At 34.7% G+C, this 14,127-nt stretch overlaps 1 protein-coding gene across 9 annotated transcripts in view; it reads right to left on the bottom strand.

The window, feature by feature from the left end:
• Nucleotides 1-14,127, bottom strand: part of LOC100876992 (uncharacterized) — a 514,205-nt gene that overhangs the window by 402,429 nt on the left and 97,649 nt on the right. The window lies entirely within an intron of this gene.

Here is a 14,127-nt window from a genome sequence, read left to right as displayed (position 1 = left end):
AGTTTTCCAAAAAAATTCTAATATATTTCAATGAGGCTCATTACGCAACTTCCATCTGAGAGTTCATCAGCTCGCGCAAGCACTAATTGTCCTCCGGAGCAAAAAAAAACGTGGAAAGAATCACATCTTCGTGAACCGTTAGAGTCGATGAAGGAGCGATCAAACGAGAAGAAAGAAGAGCGTTAAAAGGACGCGGTATATCCGTGCTCTCGCTCGTTCCAGCGACGGATGAACGATCGGTTCTCGCTCTGATTTTCTTTTCGTTTCGCTCTTTTTTTTCCAGCGCAACGATTTCCTGCCTCTGACACGGCCTGGACGGACTTTTAATTTTAATCATCAACCGGGGAATTATAAAAGTCGCTGCCGCTCGAGGACGCTTTCAATTAAGGATTTCCGTTCCTCTTGGGACGATCGGCCTCGTTTGAAGGAAAAGAGCGGCGACCAAAGAGGAATAAAGAGGGTCGAGAACGATACGCCCGAGGAGCAGCTCTTTCCTTCTGTCTCTCCCTCTTTTCTTTCTCTCTTTCCCGCGGGAAAGGCAAACGACGCCGGCACGAACGACATGCGAGGATTTTTCTAATTAATTTCACGGAAGCAGTCTTTTCGCTGGCCGTTCATGAGAACCGGGTTCGCGAACGTGTATCGAGAGCACGGACCGAGATGTTGAATTTTTATCGTTCGAGTGATTCTTTGATCGATTTTCGAGAGGCTAGACATACGGAATCTTTCCATGAGATGATTGATTATGTTTCATTTGATTTTTCAGATATGATGAGTTACGAAGTGAGTTATTTATTTTGATAGTGGTCAGAGTATATGTATTTGCAAATTGTTTATTGTTAACTAAGGTAACATGTACCGCTACGTGTTCACTGATATACAAAAATTTGGGGTCAATATTCAGAGTATAGAATAAATTTTTGTGATTGATGTGATAGTTGAAAAATTAATAATAGTTAATAATAGAATCTTAATGATATTAATAATAGAATCTGCGGACTTTCAAATGTTTGAAAACAGTGATAATGATAGTATTAATTATTAATTAGTTAATTAGATAATGTAATAAACAAGAAACATCATAACTTCTTCAAATCCCTTCCACATGCACAAAATGTATACGTGCACACATGCGTGCATACATGAAATAAAAATCCAGGGATCTATGGAAATCTGAGGAAAAAGAAATTTAGGGAGATGGACATCCAGGGACATGAAGATTTGTGGAAACAGAAACCTAGGGAAATATAAGTACAGACAAATGGATATCTAAGGAAATGGTAATCTAGGGAAATAGTGTTCTAGGGAAATAGTAATCTTGAGAAATGCTAATCTCGGGAAATAATAATGTAAAAAAATAGTGATCCATGGAAATAGTATCGTAGCGAAACAGTGATCTAGGGAAATAATAATCTGGGGAAATTGTAATCTAGGGAATTAGTAATCTAGGGAATAAGCAATCTGGAGAAATAGTAATTTAGGGAAATAGTAATCTAGGGAAATAGTAATTTGGGGAAATAGTAATCTAGGGAGATAGGAACCTAGGGAAATAGTGATCTAGGGAAATAGTGGTCTAGGGAAATAGTGATCTAGGGAAATATTAATCTGGGGAAATAGTAATTTGGGGGAATGCTAATTTGGGGAAATAGTAATTTGGGGAAATAGTAATCTGGGGAAATAGTAATCTAGGGAAATAGAAGCCTAGGGAAACAGTGATCTAGGGAAATAGTGATCTAGGTAAACAGTGATCTGGGGAAAAAGTGGTTTAGGGAAATAGTAATGTAGAGAAGTAAAAATCTAGGGAAATAGTAATACAGAGAAGTGAAAATCTAGGGAAATAGTAATGTAGAGAAATAAAAATCTATAGAAATATCTGGAACCAGATTCCACGAAAAATTTATAAGTATCCAAGCCTCCATACCCGAAAAGTTCCAAAAGAAAAAAAGTCGAAATTCTTAAATCCTAAAGTTTGAAATTCGAGATTTGAAAGTTCGCAGCCATGAAAATACGTAAACTCTAGGAACGTCGAAAGTTGTGAAAGTTTTTGGGGATGTCAATATATAAAGAGAAAAATATAGTAGAGCGCCGTTTTGGAATCGCGTGGCGCCGCGCCGCTTCGACACGCTTCGATTCGCTCGAACTTGTTCACGCCTGCTCCAGTTCGTTCACTCACTTCGGCACGTTCAAACTCACTCGAATCCGCTCCAATTCTCGTTAAGCTATTTCAAACGTGTCAACTTATTCCTACCCCGCTTTAAATTGCACTCTAAGCGCGCACTTTGAACGGTGAATCGAGGACACGCGTTTTTCAAGGAAGCCGTAAACATCGGGCTTTATAGCCTCCTTGAGAAACGTTGGGGCATTCGTCACGTTAATGTCTACTAAAAGGTTGCTTTCATGCATTTCAATAAAGTGTCGTTACGTTTTCGACCAACGATACGAAGTGGGTCATTAAGTTTTCATCGCTCGCGAAGAATGAACGCTTTATTCTCATTTAGATTTTGCAATTTTACTCTGCTTTTGTCGTACATGTAAATCACTACGGATTCCGAGCGTTCTCTATTTTATTGCGAAGATTAATATCGTGTTCTTTCAATTGTACAGTTTTCATTATTTCTTGTTGACGATGCTCTGATTGTGAGTGTGTATGACGAAGTACAATGACGTGAATGTGTAGTCATTGTGTGATATGTGGAATTGCTTTAATTTGGGTAACACTCTAGATTTATTGCCGTTGTTTGAAAGTTAAGTGTTATAGTTAAGTAATATGAGTTAGGAGTGATGCTTGAACATTTGTGGATATGAAATTTAGGAATTCTTAAATTTTTACATTTTTTAATTATGTGTTTGGAAATTTTGGAAATTCGAAATTTTTGAATTTTGTTTTGAAATTTTAGAGTTCTGGAATTTTGAAAACTTGGAATTTTGGAATTTTGGAAATTTAGGAATTTTGGAAATTTGAAATTTGAAATTTTGGAATTTTGGAATTTTGAAAATTTTGAAATTTTGGAGTTTAGAAATTTTGAATTTTGGAATTTTGGAAATTTGGAAATTTGGAATTTTGGAAAGTTTGGAAATTTAGAATTTTGGAATTTTGAAATTTTGGAATTTTGGAATTTTGGAATTTTGGAATTTTGGAATTTTGGAGTTTTGGAATTTTGGAATTTTGGAAAATTTAAACATTTGGAATTTTGGAAATTTTGGAAATTTTGGAAATTTTGGAAATTTGGAATTTTAGAAATTTGGAAATTTGAAAATTTAGAAATTTGAAATTTGGAAATTTTTGAAATTTTTGAAATTTTTGAAAGTTTGGAAATTTAGGAATTTTGTAATTATGGAATTTCGGGTTTTTGAAATTTCAGAATTTGGAATTTTGGAATCTGAAAATTTGAAATTTTGCGAATATATAATTAAAAATTATTGAGTTGTGGAATTTTTGATTTTTAAATATTAAAATTTTGAAATTTTTAATTTCGAATTTCAGAACATTAGAATTTTTGAATTTTACAATTACAAAATTGTAAGCAGATTTAAATTTAAGAATCTTATATTCTCGTATCATTTTCGTTCCCGTTTGCAATTCTCCATCACCCATTTTCGAATTTCATATTTTTTCACTCACTATTGATTACGAAAGCAATATTAATTTGCGATTCAAAGCTGACAGAATGCTGTTTCATTGAAATTTTGGTTGAATTGAAAAAAAATCATACTATCGATAGGAGATCACATAGGAAAATGTACCACATAGTTCTATTCAAATATTTGATCTGGTCCGTGTTATCTTCTATTTTGATCAGTATTAAAAAATATGAATCACCCGGGTAGTTTTACGTAGATTAAAGCGGATTCGATATAAAACTCCATTCACAGAGATTACGAACGTCCAGGTACGTACTCATTTTTCAAACAGCAATATCACAATATACGACATGCACAAAAAAAATACAAAGTGACACATTACAATAAAATCAGCATTAAAATAATTGTTTATTTTCGATTTTGATGGTGATCGAATAAATGTCATAAATACAATAAATAAATAAATTCAAATTTAAACATCAATATTATGAAATGCTCAATTTCAGAGGTTTCGGCTTTTAAATTTTATCTAACTTGTCAAGTTTGCAAATTTCAAATTTCAATACTTAATATTTCTATATTTTTAAACTTTGTGTTATTAAATATTTAAATTTGTAAATTTTTATGTTTGTTAATTTTTGTATTTCTGAGTTTCTAAGATTCTAAAGTTCTATATTTCCAAATTTTCAAATTTCCAAATTTCTAAACTTTTACATTTCTAAATTTGCAAATGTTCTAATTTCCAAATTTTCAAATTTCCAAATTTCCAAATTTCCAAATTTCCAAATGTTCTAATTTCCAAATTTCCAAATTTTCAAATTTTCAAATTTCCAAATTTCCAAATTTCCAAATTTCCAAATTTCCAAGTCTCGAAATTCCAAAATTTCAAATGCCCATATTTCCAAATCCCAAAATTCAAAAATTTCATATTTCCAAACTTCCAAAATTGCAAAATTCCAAAATTCCAAATTTAAAAATTTCAAATTTCCAAATTTCCAAATTTTAGTATCTTTCTTCTAATACTCTGCAGAGTACAAAAATCTTGCTCCTAACAATCTAAATACTAATCTTCCATCTCAATTTCCAGAACGAAAATCCTTGCGTCCCAACAGAACGCTAAATATCTCCCGAAAGTTCAGAAGTAAAAATCACGTGACCCAATTCCCTAACCAGTAAGCTACTTTCCTCGAATTTTCCGAGCGTCAAAAATCTGTCGTCAATTTTTCGAGCAACAAAAAAGTGGTGCAAGCATCGCATAAATCCGTCGTAGGAGCACTTATCCCGTAGCGTTCATTTTCAGACAATGCATCGAAAACTACTTAGCATGGACACAATGGTGACAAAAGCCGTTCGGTAACTGCGGGCATAGTCGCGGCAGCATTAGCCTGCCGCGTGCAGAAGCGTTTTCGACGCCGCAAATGTACGCTCGCGTCTCTTTCACGAGATATCACCAGCCATTCTCGGCTCGGATCCTCTTCCTGCCATTAGCTGGCGGCGTCGAACAGCTCCTGGCTGGAATATCCGTGCAACAGACAGCGGCTCTGAGGCTGACTGTCGTCTGGAAGCCGGCACGAAGACGGAGAGTGCGGAATCTTGGCATAAATTAATCGACCGATGATAAATGCGACGAATCGAGGGGCTGCAGCGAGCTTAGGATACGCGACGTCGAGGGGGATGCGACTCGAGAGATGCAAAAAGAGATTGTCATGGGAGATGGATGTCTTTTGGCCGCCCATCTCGTTGCATTCGTGGAACTATGACCATCATGGAACTTCACCCCCGCCAACCAGTCTGCGTTTTAACGGAGGTGGCACGAGAGAGGACGTGACGGTGCTGTTGCCACCCCTTTGGAAACTTTCGAAGTCACCGAGCTACCATCTCAGATCGGCTCAATGGCACGGCTCGAACCTTTTGTTGGCCGATCACGTTTTTTAGAATACATGCCCTGAAAGGATTCGGGAAATTGATGATTTTTTGAGGCGGCTATAAATTCTCGAGTTTTGAACTATCAAAATTGGGGGTGTAAAGGGTAAATGATAGTAGTTGGGGAGATTCTAGAGGTATAAATTCAAACATTTATAATTTCACAAATTACAGATTTGGAAACTTATGAAGTTAGACTTTCGAAAATAAGGAGTTATGAAACACGAAAATATGGGAATTTGGAAACTTAAAAATTCTAGAAGTTAATAATTTTAGAAATTTTAAGAAATTTACTCTGCAATTTAAAAATGTTCAAACTTCAAGTTTTAAATTTTATAATTGCAAATTTGTAAATTTACATATTAGTAAATCAGCAAATTTACAAATTTGTATATTAGTGAATTAGGAAATTAGCAAAATAGGTAATTAGGAAATTAGGGAACTAGGAGATTAGGGAATTAGAAAGTAAAGGAATTAGCAACTTAGGAAATTAGGAAATTAGCAGAATGGGAAATTAGAAAATTAGGAAGTTAGGGAATTAGGGAATTAGGAAATTAGGAAATTAGAAAATAAGGAAATAAGGAAATAAGGAAATAAGGAAAAATGAAAATTAGGAAATTAGGAAATTAGCAAAGTAGCGAATTAGGGAATTAGGGAATTAGGAAATTAGAGAATTAGAGAATTAGGAAATTAGGAAGTTAAGAAGTTGAAAAATTGGCAAATTGGGAAATTAGGAAATTGAGGAAATAGGGAAATAAGGAATTAGGGAATTAGGGAATTAGAGAATTAGGAAATTAGGGAATTAGGAAATAACAGAATTAGTAAATTAGTAACCTAATAAATTTAAAACTGAATAAATTTATAAATACCTCCCACCAAACATAATTTATTCTTAACCAAAGACCCTATACCCGTATATCGCACCCTAGAATCGTGACCCTCCTGAAATTCCGCACTACAGACGAAATTCAGCAATATTTTTCTTCAGCGTAATTCAGCAGTCCATCCCGTATCTGGTCGTTGATAATCACACGTATTGTGAACACAGCGATGGCGGTGTGTGCATTTATTTGGCCACACGCGTCGCTACACTCGCCATTTATCCTTTTACGGTGTGTTTGCAGCCTAACGGGATTGAAGTGGTTCGAAAATTCGACCCAGCCTCGATCGTTCATGCCTCGTCATGCGAATTTTATCGGGGCGCAATTTCGCCGCTTTGATTATACTTCAAAAGCAATTATGTCGGTCTGCGTGCACGCAAAGCTTTCGCCAATCACCGCGACGACTTGTTGCTTGAAAAGGCGCGAAATTACAATGTATCAATTTGATCCGCGCGTCGACGTATTAATTTTACGAATAAATTTCAAAGAACCCCGTTCGCTTTGTGCAAATTTACCTTGTGCACGAAAATTTTACGCTGCGAACTTCGTTGCAACCCTTGTCACGTTACTCTGCTTGCTTTTTCACCCTTTGCCGCCATTATTTTATGCGAACATTTGCAAGCCGCCGTATTCAAACGCTCGAAAATAGTTTTGAGACACAATTTACAAGCTGCGAAATTTTAAGATATTTTGGGTTCGACATTTTACAAATTTTCAATTTCAACTTTTTATGGACTGGGACATCAATTTTTAACTTCAATGTTTAAATATATTTTGAAGCCAGAAGCTTTTGGTTTCGATACTTGCAGACATTTTGAGGTTAGAATTTCATAATTTTTTAATTTGAAGGCACATTAAATTCTGAATATTTTAGTTTCAATATTTGATGATATTTTAAGGTTAGAATTATATCATTTTTAAACTTTAAGTTCAGAATTTTTCTGCTTCAAAGCTTGATGACATTTTGAGGTTAGAATTTTACAAGATTTAAGTTTGAAGGCACTTTAAGTTCAGAATTTTTCTGCTTCAAAATTTGATGACATTTTGAGGTTAGGATTTTACAAGATTTAAGTTTGAAGGCACTTTAAGTTCAGAATTTTTCTGCTTCAAAATTTGATGACATTTTGAGGTTAGAATTTTACAAGATTTAAGTTTGAAGGCACTTTAAGTTCAGAATTTTTCTGCTTCAAAATTTGATGACATTTTGAGGTTAGAATTTTACAAGATTTAAGTTTGAAGGCAATCTATGTTCAGAATTGAAAAAAAAATGAATTTTTGGAGTTAATATCCGACTCCAAATGTGTGAATCATGGTTCGAACCTAACCAAAATAAGTGAACTACAGAATATTTTAAACAGGTTCATATATCATACTATATAGAAACATTATCACTCAACACTTTTATTATTATATTCTTCTAAATACAATGCATCGTAAAACTCTATGTACATAACAATTGGCTCGGAGAACAATAGGAGGAATTTTGAAAAGCCACGGCAACAAGACTCGGTTACGACATTCAGACATCGGATCTGTGTTGAGGATGAAGACAATTGAATATTTTCGTGGTGAATCAAATTTCTGGCAACGGCTTCGCAACACGTCCTCAAAATACATCCGATCCCCTTGATTTATGTCGAAACTAATCGGGTTGCTTAAAATTACAGCGAACCACTTGGAATTTACCGAGGTAAGATAAATGATGCGAAACTGAGTGGGTCGCTTAAATCCTCTTAATTAATTCGAGCTAAATCCTGCACGCTTGTTTTCCTATCAAATTTAACTGTTTCCTTGCGGAATAAACGATTCGTGTCTCGGAACACGAGACCTTTTTACTCCTGGGTTCGTATTGATGAACGATTAATCAAATGTGGTATTGGCACTTCTTGTTTTATCAATGGTATTTTAAGTAGGGATCGATATACTGTGATGTGTATGGTGAGGTATAAAATTCAAGTATTCTGAAGTTTCAAATTTTTATAGCGGGAAAGAATTAAAAATAACAAATTTTGATATTGCAGATTGCCAAAATTTTAGTTACAAAATTATAAAATTTCAAATTTTTAAATCAATGTTATGAATCCCTGAAATTTCTAACATTTCAAAATCGTGAAATCATAAAAGCTGAAAATCACAAAATTCCTAAGTTTCAAGGTTTCAAAGTTCGATAATAAAATCCGTATCACTTTTTCAATTCTAAAAAAGTTATCAAAACTTTGAAAAATTCCGAACATCATGAAACTTAAAAAATCCCAAAAATTATCAGAACATCTAACATTTCCCAAAATTCTGAAACGCAAAAAATCACTAAAATTATCGAAAACCCCAATATTCTCAAAAATTCCCCAAAATCCGCAGTTTTCAGAAATTCTAAAATTCCCCAGTTCTCAATAATTCTAAAATTCTAAAAATCCCCAGAATTCCAGAATTTTCAAAAATTCTAAAGTAGAAAAAATTTGCAAAATTCCCCATAATCCTAGAGTTCGCCAAAATCCTTAACGCAAAAAATCACAAAAATTGTTGAAACCTCTAATATTCCCAAAAATCCCAAAATCCCAAAAGTTTCCAGAAATTCTAAAACACCGAAAAATTCTAAAATTTCCCATAAATCCCCAGTTCCCAATAATTCAAAAAGTCCAAAATTCCCTAAAATCCCCAAAAATCCTAAAATCGCCAAAAATCCTAAAACCCCGAAGATCCTAAAATCTCCAAAAATCCTAAAACCCCAAAAATCCTAAAATCCCCCAAAATCGTAAAATCTCCAAAAATACTAAAATTCCCAAAGTCCATATGTCCCGAAAATTCCCACATACAAAGCCTGTAAAATACCTAAATCCTTGGTCGCTCGCCGTAAATTACAATTTCGTAGGTCGACTGGCAGTCGCATGCAACAAATAACTAATAAGCAAGGTAATTAAGTGTCAAAGGCCGATAATGATTCATCATTGATGGCATGTAACAGCATTAGCTGATTAGTGTATCATTGGAACGGTTTTGTTCGTCACAATAGCATGTTCGTAGGCACATCTATTCGTTTCCATGTACCTGTACCGTTGCTGATTGAACCAGCATCCTTTTTCCACGTAAGGCTTCGTCCATTCGTTGATATTCGTAGTGGAACATGCATCGTACATAGTACGCGTCGGACGTAGCGGGCGCATGCGTTTCCCCGGTTGAAAGTTTGAAAAACGAATCGATATATGAGCACTCCGCTTCGCGATACGATCACTTTCCGAAAAAAGAAAAACATACCTACACATGTCGATGCTCGTTTTCCCGACATTTTTTCTTCTTTAGCGCTGTTCGTTTTGTACCAAACGAAACTCGAATTTTCGATTCGAAATTTCTGATTTTGGGTCGCTTTCTGAGCTTTCAAGGTCAGTGGATGTGTGATCAATATGTTCAAGTGTGATATTAAATATAGGGGTTCTCTATATAATTATATTTCCTAAATTGCAATTAAATCGGTACTGAGCCGTTCCTGAATTATACAGAATTTTGTGTAGCTCATTTGTAACACAATGCAAATTTATTATTAATTAACATTGTTTACTATTGTTTATTGGACATAATCGGAAGTAGGTTAAATTAATCAATTTCGTTAGTTTATTATCAAGGTTATTTTAGTAGTGTTAAATTAGGTTAATGACTAATATTATCAAGTAGTGATAGTATGAAAATTTGATTTGAAGGTTAGGTAGGTATATACAATAAATTTGGAGGTAAATTAGAGTTAGAACAGAGTTAGATTAAGGGTGATATATGGTTAAATCAGGCTAGTAGATTAGGATAGTACACAATTGGGTCAGGGTAAGATTAGGCTAGTCAATTAGGCCAAGGTTAGGTACCGATAATGTTAAATCAGATTAAGGTCAAGCTTAAGCTACGTTACTTCATTTGTGGTTATGTTGAGTTAAGGTTAGAGTAGATCAAACTAATTTATTAGTTTATGATAAGGTTAACATAACTTAGCATTGCTTATGATTACTTTTGTTTGGAATAGACTAAGTTGGACTTATGATTAGAGTACTCTAAATTAAGCTAACTTGAAATTAGGTTAGGTTAGACTAGGTTTAACAAGTTAGTTTGGTTAGGTTAGACTAGGTTTAGCAAGTTAGTTTGGTTAGGTTAGACTAGGTTTAGCAAGTTAGTTAAGTTGGGTTCAGCAAGTTTATATTCAGATTAAGTTAAATTAGTAAGTAAACCAGTTATGGTTGATTTAGGTTAAACTTGATTACACAAGTTTATGGTTAAGTTACCTTCAACTAAAGTAATCAAGTTATCTAAGTTGAACAAGGTTTACCAAGTTTATGGTTAGGTTGGATTACACTAGAATAATCAAGTTTACGGTTAAGTTAGTTAGACTACGTAAGGATAATTCCTAGTTACCTCAATGTTAGTTGAGACAAGTTTTATGGTTAGGTTAGGGTAAACTAGATTATATTATTTGTGGTTTAGTCTATGTCAGACTAGTTCATGGTTAGGTTAGATTAAAGTCTGTTATTACATTAGACTCTAATTAAGTTAAACTGTTGAACACTAAACCTATCAATGAGTTACTGCAAAATTAAAAATTTAATAACAAATAAACAAACAATGAAACAATAATGAGTATTTACATTCTTCATCTCCACAAAAATCAACAAACATTTCAAGAGAACCAAGCAGATTTTAAGAATAATATACAATATTTCTAAAAATAATGAAAAGATGCATTTATCATATGTGCCAAATTTTTGTTTATAAATACTTCACTAACAATAAGTTAAAATTCACTCTTTTCAAAAATGATGACACGAAAAACTTGTGTTTTACATTGCCTTACTTTTTCAAGTAAAACCATCTTACCATTTCGAAGACACCTATAAGCTAGTTTACTTACATAAGATTTATAAGCTATTATTTGCTTGTTACATTTTAGTTTCAATTTAAACATAAGTGTTCATGAAACGTTCGTAAATCTAGGGTTAAGTACCGATGTCAACCCACTAGTTGGCGCGTGAACAGGCTGACGCAGGTGTTTAGAAGAGCTGCGGCTCCAATTGGTCAGAATAGAAAAATGGACGCCACACGTATTTTCGGCGGTATTGGCTCGAGCGGTCGCACAATTAGGCCAAAAACAATGGCAGACAAACGTCTCGAGAGTGAGATAGCGCTACTTGCGTTCACCAGTTGTTATTGTCATTATTATTCTTATTTGCCGAAATGTAACTGGAAGTGTTCACGGTGGGCTTCTTTTACTTTAGGTCAACGTCAACTCGTGGGTTGTATCCGTACTTTCAAGTGGATTTATAATTCTTGTGTTTAGTATTAATTTTGTTTCAATTTATACAAATCGAAGTTTAATCAAGTACAGTGAACGGGAAACCGAAATGTAACTGGAAGTGTTCACGTTGGGCTTCTTTTACTTTGGGTGATCAATTCATGGGTTGACATCTGTACCTTTAAGAGAATTTATAATTCTTGTGTTTAATATTAATTTCGTTTCAATTTATACAAATCGAAGTTTAATCGAGTATAGTGAACGGGAGACCGAAATGTAACGAAAGTGTTCACGGTAGCTTCTTTTACTTTGGACCAACTCATGGGTTGACAACAGTACAGCGATCGATACAATTACCGTTCGTACATCATTCGAACTCGCGATAAAACGATCTCGCGTCCGGATTTTCGAATCTCTCGAAATCCCGTTCTGGTCGGTGGTGGCGTGCACGCATTAATGCGTCCGTCGTATATATACGCGTGTGGGTGCGCGCGCGTGCTCTGAAATTCGAAGTTTGAAAGACGAATCGATACATGGAGAGGCTGCGTTACCGTTGCGAAGGGCACCACTCTACTACGACCCAATGGGACCGCGAGCGTTTTCCCAACCCCCTGGCCCTTCCTATCTTTCCGTTCAGCCCTTCGTACCTTCGCTCCACCCTTTCCCTTCTCGTCACTCACTGTTCCAACGTTTCGTTCGCGTCTATCGCCGGTTACGCGCTTCTACCCTCGCCAATTGCCAAACACGCACACCCACTGCTGCATTAACCAATAAGCGAAATACGCAATTGCTTCGGGCACTTGGGAAAAAGGGCATCACATCCCTTTTGTCCCTTCACGTTCACGGGTTCTTCAAGTTTCGAATTTTCAAAATTGATAAAGTTATAGGTGCCTCAATTTTCAAACTTGGTATATTTATGGGAATTTTCAATTTTGGTAAATTTATGGATTCCTGAATTTTTATGTTTGATATAAAGATGCTTGAAGCTTCAAATCTGATGCATTTAGAGATTCTTGAATTTTCAAACTTGAAGATAATGAAACTTTCAAACTTTTTTACTTTGCAGTTTGTGAATCGTGAAATTAAAAAATGTACAAGTTTTTAAATTCCCTAAATTGCATAAATTCTAAATTCGTACAAATTCGAAAAACGTCCTAAGTGATAATTCCATCAAATATAACCAAAAATATCCTAACTGATCATTCCATCAAATAATACCAAAAACATCCTAACTGATAATTCCATCAAATATTACCAAAAACGTCCTAACTGAATATTCCATCAAATATAACCAAAAATGTCCTAACTGATAATTCCACAAGCTATTACCTTCAGTAATAGTCCAAATCAACATACCAATAAAACTACCAAATTACCAAAACAATTTTTTACGAAAAAAAATCTACAAAAAGCTCCAAAAAATAATTCCATAAACGACCATAAAAATCAAATAACTACACTTTTCCTATAAACCATGCTTCGTAGAAAGGATTCGAGCGGCAAAGAGTAAAGAAGATCCCCGCGCTATATCGCCCCCCTCGCAATCAGCCGAGCGTACGAAGTTAAATGTAAAATTGGCCTCGTTAATTTCGCCGTATGACAAATACAATCGCAGGCGGCTCGTTACGAGGAAACTAATTAGACCTCGAGGAGGCCGCTCGGTTCGGCTCGTCTTTGGCTTCTCGCTCGCGTAACGCTTATCTTTGAGCTGGCTCCAGGCGGATCGAGGTATCTTAAGCCGACGTGCACAAATAATATTATTCACTGGGAACCTCTGTTGTGCCGGTTACGTAACCTATACTTCCTGTTAAACCATTCGCTTCGAGCGGAGTCGTTGTTACAAAGAGGACGCATTGTGTTTTTTGCCATGATGCTCAAAGCTGCTTCCACGGGGATCGGAAGCTCCAACATTTTGGAACGGAGATCCAATTTCAATTTCGTTTTATCGATCGATTGTGGTGCACTCTCTAATACTGTTTTGATAGTTTTATTTTATAGTGTTTTCTGGTATTATTATTTTTCATTTTACCTTTGATATTTTTATTTCATATTATTTTGATATTTTTATTTTGTATTGTTTTGATATTTTTATTATGTATTATTCTTTTGGTATTTTTTTTGTACTACTTTTGTCACTTTCATCTTTGCAATTTTACTGCGTCGATTGGTTAGTGCACTCTCTAACATTATTTTGATATTTTTATTTTATATTACAAATTCTAAATTATCAAATTCTTAAATTTCTAAATTCCAAATAATCAAATCCCTAGCTTTCCAAATTCTATATTATCAAATCCCTAAATTTCCAAGTCCTAAATTCTCAAATCCCTAAATTTCCAAATCCCATCATTTTGGAATTTCGAAGTCCCAAAATTCTCAAATTTCTGAATCCCTAAATTTCCAAATCCCAAAATTTCCAAGACACAAACTCCTCTATTTTCCAAATCTCAGAATTTCCATGATTTCAAATCCCAAATC

This window comes from Megachile rotundata, chromosome 10 (genome assembly GCF_050947335.1).
Source record: "Megachile rotundata isolate GNS110a chromosome 10, iyMegRotu1, whole genome shotgun sequence".
Lineage (NCBI taxonomy): Eukaryota > Metazoa > Arthropoda > Insecta > Hymenoptera > Megachilidae > Megachile > Megachile rotundata.
Note: the sequence above shows the minus strand (reverse complement) of the source record. Positions and strands in the feature narration are given on the sequence as shown.